At 44.2% G+C, this 9543-nt stretch overlaps 1 pseudogene; it reads right to left on the reverse strand.

Moving 5' to 3' along the window:
* The window catches only part of LOC138643402 (histamine H3 receptor-like), a 59236-nt pseudogene that overhangs the window by 38583 nt on the left and 11110 nt on the right, over positions 1-9543 (reverse strand).

The following is a 9543-nucleotide window of genomic DNA, read 5'->3' on the forward strand; positions in this document are numbered from 1 at the left end:
GAAACAAACTGGGAACCTCTGTCCGAGACGATGTTCTCCGGAATGCCATGCAAACGAACCACATGCTGGAAAAACAATGGCACCAAATCAGAGGAGGAAGGCAGTTTAGATAAGGGTACCAAATGGACCATCTTAGAGAAGCGATCACAAACCACCCAAATGACCGACATCTTTTGAGAAACAGGGAGATCAGAAATAAAATCCATGGAAATATGCGTCCAGGGCCTCTTCAGAATCGGCAAGGGCAAAAGCAACCCACTGGCACGAGAACAGTAGGGCTTAGCCCGAGCACAAATCCCACAGGACTGCACAAAAGAACGCACATCCCGTGACAAAGAAGGCCACCAAAAAGATCTAGCCACCAAATCTCTGGTACCAAAGATTCCAGGATGACCAGCCAATACTGAACAATTAATCTCCGAGATAACTCTACCAGTCCATCTATCAGGGACAAACAGTTTCTCCGTAGGACAACGGTCAGGTCTATCAGCCTGAAACTTTTGCAGCACACGCCGCAAATCAGGGGAAATGGCAGACAAAATTACCCCTTCTTTAAGAATACCCGCCGGCTCCGGAACACCCGGAGAGTCAGGCACAAAACTCGTTGACAGGGCATCAGCCTTCACATTCTTAGATCCCGGAAGGTATGAAACCACAAAATCAAAACGGGAGAAAAAGAGCGACCATCGAGCCTGTCTAGGATTCAACCGTTTGGCAGACTCGAGATAAGTCAAATTCTTGTGATCCGTCAAGACCACCACGCGATGTTTAGCTCCTTCAAGCCAATGTCGCCACTCCTCGAATGCCCACTTCATGGCCAACAACTCCCGATTGCCCACATCATAATTGCGCTCAGCAGGCGAGAATTTTCTAGAAAAGAAGGCACAGGGTTTCATCACCGAGCCATCAGAACTTCTTTGCGACAAAACAGCCCCTGCTCCAATTTCAGAAGCATCAACCTCCACCTGAAAAGGGAGCGAAACATCTGGCTGGCACAACACAGGGGCAGAAGCAAAACAACGCTTCAACTCCTGAAAAGCCGCTACAGCCGCAGAGGACCAATTGACCACATCAGCACCTTTCTTGGTCAAATCAGTCAACGGTTTAGCAATACTGGAAAAGTTAGCGATGAAGCGACAATAAAAATTAGCAAAGCCCAGGAACTTCTGCAAGCTCTTCACAGATGTCGGCTGAGTCCAATCGTAAATGGCCTGAACTTTAACAGGGTCCATCTCGATAGTAGAAGGGGAAAAAATGAACCCCAAAAATGAAACCTTCTGAACTCCAAAGAGACACTTTGACCCCTTCACAAACAAGGAATTCGCACGAAGGACCTGGAACACCATTCTGACCTGCTTCACATGAGACTCCCAATCATCCGAAAAGACCAAAATATCATCCAAATATACAATCATAAATCTATCCAGGTACTCTCGGAAGATGTCATGCATAAAGGACTGAAACACAGATGGAGCATTAGAAAGCCCGAATGGCATAACCAGGTACTCAAAATGGCCCTCGGGCGTATTAAATGCTGTTTTCCATTCATCACCCTGTTTAATTCGCACAAGATTATACGCCCCTCGAAGATCTATCTTGGTGAACCAACTAGCCCCCTTAATCCAAGCAAATAAATCAGACAGCAGCGGCAAAGGATACTGAAATTTGACTGTGATCTTATTAAGATGGCGGTAATCAATACAAGGTCTCAAAGAACCATCCTTCTTGGCCACAAAAAAGAACCCTGCTCCCAATGGTGACGACGACGGACGAATATGACCCTTCTCCAAGGATTCCTTTATATAACTCCGCATAGCGGCGTGCTCTGGCACAGATAAATTAAACAGACGGCCCTTAGGAAACTTACTACCAGGAATTAAATTAATAGCACAGTTGCAATCCCTACGAGGAGGTAGGGCACCAGATTTGGGCTCTTCAAATACATCCCGGTAATCTGATAAAAACTCAGGGACTTCAGAAGGAGTGGAAGGCAAAATTGACAGCAATGGAACATCACCATGTACCCCCTGACAACCCCAGCTGGACACAGACATAGATTTCCAATCCAACACTGGATTATGGACCTGTAGCCATGGCAACCCCAAAACGACCACATCATGCAGATTATGCAACACCAAAAAGCGAATATCCTCCTGATGTGCAGGAGCCATGCACATGGTCAATTGAGTCCAGTACTGAGGTTTATTCTTGGCCAAAGGCGTAGCATCAATTCCTCTCAATGGAATAGGATACTGCAAGGGCTCCAAGAAAAAACCACAGCGCCTGGCAAACTCCAAGTCCATCAAATTCAGGGCAGCGCCTGAATCCACAAATGCCATTACTGAATAGGACGACAGAGAGCAAATCAGAGTAACGGACAAAAGAAATTTAGACTGTACCGTACCAATGGTGGCAGACCTAGCGAACCGCTTAGTGCGCTTAGGACAATCGGAGATAGCATGAGTGGATTCACCACAGTAAAAACACAGCCCATTCCGACGTCTGTGTTCTTGCCGTTCAGCTCTAGTCAAAGTCCTATCACATTGCATAGGCTCAGGCCTATGCTCAGAGAATACCGCCAGATGGTGCACAGCTTTGCGCTCACGCATGTGCCGATCGATCTGAATGGCCAAGGACATAGACTCATTCAGACCAGCAGGTGTGGGAAATCCCACCATGACATCCTTAAGGGCTTCAGAAAGACCCTTTCTGAAAATTGCCGCCAGGGCACATTCATTCCACTGAGTAAGCACAGACCACTTTTTAAACTTCTGACAGTACACCTCCGCTTCATCTTGACCCTGACACAAAGCCAGCAAGATTTTCTCTGCCTGATCCACTGAATTTGGTTCATCATAAAGCAATCCAAGCGCCAGAAAAAACGCATCTACATCTCGCAATGCAGGATCTCCTGGCGCAAGGGAAAATGCCCAGTCTTGAGGGTCACCACGCAACAAAGAAATTATGATTTTTACTTGTTGAACGGGGTCACCAGAGGAGCGGGGTTTCAAAGCTAGAAACAGTTTACAATTATTTTTGAAATTCAAGAATCTAGATCTATCCCCAGAAAATAAATCAGGAATAGGAATTCTAGGCTCTAACATAGGATTCTGAACCACAAAATCTTGAATGTTTTGTACCCTTGCAGTGAGATGATCCACACAAGAGGATAGACCCTGAATGTCCATCTCTACACCTGTGTCCTGAACCACCCAAAGGTCTAGGGGAAAAGAAAGACAAAACACAGTGCAAAGAAAAAAAATGGTCTCAGAAGTCCTCTTATCCCTCTATTGAGATGCATTAATACTTTGGGCCAGCTGTACTGTTATGACCTGGTGGTTAGGAGCACCCGACCTGATAGTTAAACTCATACAGGACGAGCTCTGGGATGTGGGAGCTCTGCTGACCGCAAGCCCTAATCCTATCACACACACTAAAAATAGCCATGGAGCGCTCCTGACGCTCCCTAGGCACCTCGTCACAGCCTCAGAGCTAGCTAGCCCTACAGATAGAAAATAAAGCCTACCTTGCCTCAGAGAAATTCCCCAAAGGAATAGGCAGCCCCCCACATATAATGACTGTGAGAAAAGATGAAAGTCACAAACGCAGAAATGAAATAGGTTTCAGGAAAGAGAGGCCAGACTTACTAAATAGACAGAGGACAGGAAAGGAATCCTTGCGGTCAGCACAAAAACCTACAAAAGACCACGCAGAGTGTGCAAAAGAAGACCTCTGCACCGACTCACGGTGCGGGGGGGGGGGGGCCACTCTGCATCCCAGAGCTTCCAGCTAGCAAGACAAAATCAGGATAACCAGCTGGACAACGAAACAACGAGCAAAAATAACAATAAGGAACTTAGCTTCTGCAGGAGAAGACTGGTCACCAGGCAGATCCAGGAGCGAACTGAACCAATGCTAAAACATTGACAGCTGGCATGGAGTAACGATCTGAGTGGAGTTAAATAGAGAAGCCAACCAAAGGATAAACCACGTCACCTGTGTAAGGAACCTCAGAAGCAGCAGCTTCACTCATAGCCACCAGAGGGAGCCCATAGACAGAACTCGCCGAAGTACCATTCACGACCACAGGAGGGAGTTCGACAACAGAATTCACAACAGCTGTCCCACGAGCAAAGTTTATTTTAATCAATAGATCTTGGAATAATAATAATTTTCACAAATGGATGTGCTTAAAAAAATAATGTTTCCGTGTTAAGATAATCTTGTAAATGTGCCCCTGCTGTGTACTGTATAATGGCTATGTCTAACCATGCAGGAACATGGTCTGATTACACCTCAGCTACTTTCTCACATTCACGGTGACGTCAGTGAGGTGAAACGAATTAACTGGATATGAACTCATCTCAACTTTAGCATGTCACGCAGAGTAAGCACACGCAGCTCAGTGTCTGTGCTGAATGGCAGGCTGTACAGTCGTATCATGCAACAGTGTAGCATGTCATCTAGATGTAGCAGAGCTAGATGCATTGTGGGACAATTGGATTATTATCTTCTTGTCAGACAAGTGAGGAATGTGGTTGTTTACCATTTTTATTCTTTTACCGGGGGCATTTGCTTAAGTAGATTGGGCATAAGGCCAGTATAACTGTATTTGATTAATTTTAAGTCAATAACGGAGTCTGTGTCATTTAATCAAATAGAGGACATCATTTTGGGTGTGATTTTTTTTCACAATTTGACCATAGGGTCTTATAGACGCCTCTCCATTACTAACCCCTGGGCTTGATGTCACCTGACAATACAAAGCTGACATCAACCCCAACCCTATCACCCCACTTGCCACTGAAGCAGGTCAAGTGGGAAGAGCAGAAGCTAAGTGCCAATTTTGGTGCATGTTATGGATGCGCCATTTCTGGGGAAGCTGAGAGCTGATATTTTTAGTCTGAGATGGGGCCAATATCCATGGCCCCTTCTTATGCTATTAACATCAGTCTGCAGCTGTCTGCCTAGCCTTTGTTGCTTATTTAATTATAGGGGAACCTTGCGCCTTTTTTGGGGGTCCCCATTTTCACAACTAGTAAAGGCTTAGTATACAGCTGTGGGCTAACATTAATAGCCTGGGAAGTTGCATGGGTATTACCCCCTCCCCAAGCTATAAATATCTGCCCTCAGTGTGCGCTTTCCCTCTGCTGGTTAATAAAATTTGAGGGATGCCATACCATTTTTTTCAGAAAATGGATTCAGTAATAAAATACATGTACAGTAAGCTGCACAAGCACTGTACTAATCATAAATGTCACCGACATGTTTATATCTATATATTCTATGTGTATGTATCTATTCTATGCTGTTGCTGTGATTTTACTGTATGAGGCAGATGAAATGTCAGGTTTTCAATGACGTGTAAAAATCGGATGTCACTCGCATGGTTTGAGTGTGGTGCGATTTCTTTTTATCATACCCAATGACTTCCATCAGCGAGTCTCGTCTGTGGTAAGAGGACTATCGCAGCATACTGTAATTGTTTTCTCAGTCATATTTCAGCTGAGAAAAAAATTGCAGATGAGCAGGGAATTATAGATTAACATTGGTCAGAGTCCAATTCTATGAGTATGAGCCCAAATAGTGAATAAAATGTCATATATAGCCCAAAATTTGTATCAATCAAAATAATGACTGGCCATGCAGCTCAGACAAGAGAATGTGATAATAAACACGGCACTTCTGGAGAAAAACGTGCAGGAGTTGGATCCAAAGCCGTCAGTTATGATGCAAAAAGACTTGGCACTCATATTGATGTATTCAACAAAAATAGTATTATTTTATTGTAGAACATTAAAGACAAAATAAAGAAATGTTTTGGTCAAAGGGAGACCTTCACCAGTAATCTGGAAGTGGCAAAATCATATAGGCCAGCATCAGGAGAGAGTCTGCTGTATCCACCACTCAGACTAAGGGCATCCTCTAGCAGGAGAAAGTATTTCTTGTTGGGGTGATCTTGTCAGCGTTGCTCACAGATGTCCAATCCAGGTCGGAAATATTCCGGCCTGGATTGGACATCCGTGGACTGCGCTGACAAGATCATCTCAACAAGAAATTGTTTCTACTACACATTTTCAGAACCTGTGGGGATCCAGCGGGTGGAGCAGCAGCTCCATTGATTTATATGCTAGCTATAGGATTGTGCCTAGTTGCACAACCAACAAAGGTGAGCCCCTGTCTTATCCTCTCATCATTGGTGGTCTTGGTTGATATACACATGATGCGCTTTTTTTTTTCTTTTATATTTTCCTGTAGCGTTAGTCACAGGGAAATGTAATACTGCTCTATTCTAGTTAACTGAGCTGTGTTGTAGTTTCCATCACAGTAGATACAGTATCTGACAGTGCTCTAAAGTTAGGCTAGGTTCTTAGGGGTATTGCTCGGATATTCCCATATGTGCGATATACATTACTTGCTTTAGGTTGGCACACATTTAACACATTGTACTATATTGTACAACATTCTTATGTTGCAGTATAGTCTCGTTCAAATTACTGGACTGATAAAATATAACATTTATTCACCTATAGTGTGGCCTAGCGGTTTGTATTATCAAATCAGTAAAGAATATTCCCAATACAACCCCTTTAAAAAATATGGGCAACTTAGGGTGTATTTGGTTTCACTAAAAATTTATTTTGCAAAAACAGAAGAAACACGCTCCCCTCTTTGTATGCTTCCCTTCTCCCCAGGTTTCTTCTCAATGAAATGGTCAAATGCTTGGAAATTTTCAATAAAACTGTTATTTAAAAAAAATAACTTTGCAATTCAGTTTTACTTAAAAACTTTTTTTTTCTTTATCAGTAACCTTTTACGTCCTGTATGTGCTGCAGAACATAGTTGGCCTCAAAATTAGCTAAAACCAAAATTTCAGTATTTTGATACATGTTATTCAAATGGGTATAGTTGTCAGAAACCATTTGATATGCAGTAAGTGAGACAATCGTTAGGACATCAAGTTCTAACATATTCTAAAAAAAACAAAAAAAATGAAGGGTTATGAAACAATAAAATGATGTTGGGAATGTAGTATAATGTGATACTAATATAATGGAAAACACGTACTGCCATACTGATGGAGAGGAATCGGTCATAACTGATGAGAACGATATTAAAAACTGATGCCGTGCACATAAGGTTGTCAGCTACCAACCAGACTTTGCAGAGAATGTTCCCAAGCGTCCACTTATCAGTCAGGATGTATGAAGCACTCACTGGAATACAGAAAGCACCTAGAGAGTAAAAAAAAAAAAAATTAGGATAAATATTAAGTTTTATTACATCTGTTCCAAATAACAAATATGTTATAATGACTGTTATATGCTATATGAAATAATAAAAAATTACCATACTGCATTTTGTTTTTTAATAATTTCTTTGTACACATTTACCATTTTTCAAGACCAGAATTATTATTAATGATTTCTAACCGTGAAAGAAACTATTGTAAAAAAAATAGTATTGGTAATTTCTGCATGTGTTCCTTAAAGTTTGTAGGCATGTGCAGTAATGTCCTAATTACAATAAGAGCTGGAACATCCATCTGCACATGCGCAGCCCCGGGGGATGTCGGTGACTGGACAAGATGTCAGTATCTGTAACCTGCCCCCCCACCAGGCATCATCATTCCCAGAGGAAGGCTATGCTCAGATGGATAATTCCAGCTCTTACCATGTCATCAGGATATTAATGCACAAAGTCTGCGCGAGATGTTGGCCATGGGAGCAAGACATAATGAAGATTGAAATGTCAATCAGGAATGTTTAAGTACAAACCAAGCACCTGTAGTTGTCAGCTCATTTGCATAACAATTCACCAATATATTATAAGTAGCGATGAGAGAATATATTCTGCACTATTCGTTACTCGCAGGAATAGTACGGTATTCAGGATATTCATTACTCGATGAATAATTTGCTATTCGCCTCGGTATATTCGAGTGACCCACTCAGCATGTTTTATGCTTTATTTTCAGGCTTGCAGCCAATGAACAAGCTGGGCTTGCTTGCCAATCACAGTAATGACGGCGTCATCTTTGGTGTGACTTTACTGTGATTGGCTACCTGAACACCGGGTGTTTGTCACTCGGTCATGTGCATGACAGCGCGGCAAAGGTGGAAAGGTGAGGAATATTGTTGTTTGTTATTTTAACTCGTTTGCAGGAGACAATGGCGTCTGTGGAATAGGTGATGTCGTCAGTACGGTTTAATTAAGATTTATTAACACCTTTCTGCCAGCTGACGGAATAGTACGTCAGCTTGCAGTATCCCGGCGGTGAGCCCACCTCAAAGCCGCAACATGTCAGCTGTGTTGAACAGCTGACATGTCCCCGCAATAGGCGCCAGCGGAATCGTGATCCACCCGCGCCCATTAACTAGTTAAATGCCACTGTCAAACACTGACAGCAGCATTTAACAAGTGCTTCCTGTGCCACACCTCAATGTAGCAGAGGCGATCGAGTTATGGCAGCTTATTGCCTCCCATGGAGGCTATTGAAGCATGCCAAAAGTAAATAAAAATGTGTTTAAAAATATAAATAAAATAAAAAACATAAAAGTTCAAATCACCCCCCCTTTCACCCCAATCAAAATAAAACAATAAAACAATAAATAAAAAATCAAACCTACACATATTTGGTATCGCCGCGTTCAGACTCACCCGATGTATAAAAAAAAAAGGATTAACCTGATCGCTAAATGGCAATAACGGGCGATCAAAAGAACGTATCTGCACAAAAAGTGGCATCATTAAAAATTCCAGCTCGGCACACAAAAAATAAGCCCTCATCCAGGGCCGTATTTGCGGGCACGTGCCTAGGGCGGCAGGATGCGGGGGGGCGGCACCTGAGCAAGGCAAGGTGGTTTTTTTAAAAGCTTTTTTTTTTATAGTCCGGGTCCACCCGCCCTCCGCCCTCCTCCCTCCTTCCTCCTGCACTCCTCCTCCCGCCTTCCTCCTCCCGCCTCCTCCCTCCTCTGGCTGCTGCGGGGGTCTCAGAGACAGCGCCGTCACGTAGTGCAGTGTGCACAGGGATCCGGAAGCAGAAATAAGTCACGGTGTAAGCCCTACCCCCTCCTCGCTTAGGCGCCAAGTTTGGTTACTGCCTGACAGTCCTGTGTCGGCCCGCCCACCCACCTGTCTTCCGGCTGCTGTGGGGGTCTTGGATCCCGGAAGGCTGGGCTGGGCTGGGTCGGGCGCAGGGTGCAGATGCCCCTGGGACGGTCCCCCAGCTTCTGGCTGCTTGCTGGGTTAAAGGCTGGGTGTTGGCAGCCGCATCCCTGCACTGCAGACACGCCCACACTGTGTGCAGTCAGTGTCTGCCGAACTCACCTGACTGGAAGGAGGAGATCCAGATCGTAGCTGGCTAGTGCGGTCCTAGGATCTGACAGGTAAGTGGAGAACACTGGGCCAGAGCGAGACCGCCGGCTGGCGGCACACTGCTGCGGGGTTATCCTGCTGAGGCCGGAAGGAGCGGCTGCTGTGATGGGTATGTGCAGTGTATGTGTGTGTGCATACTGTGCCCCCTGTGCAGTGTATATATAC

This window comes from Ranitomeya imitator, chromosome 6 (genome assembly GCF_032444005.1).
Source record: "Ranitomeya imitator isolate aRanImi1 chromosome 6, aRanImi1.pri, whole genome shotgun sequence".
NCBI lineage: Eukaryota > Metazoa > Chordata > Amphibia > Anura > Dendrobatidae > Ranitomeya > Ranitomeya imitator.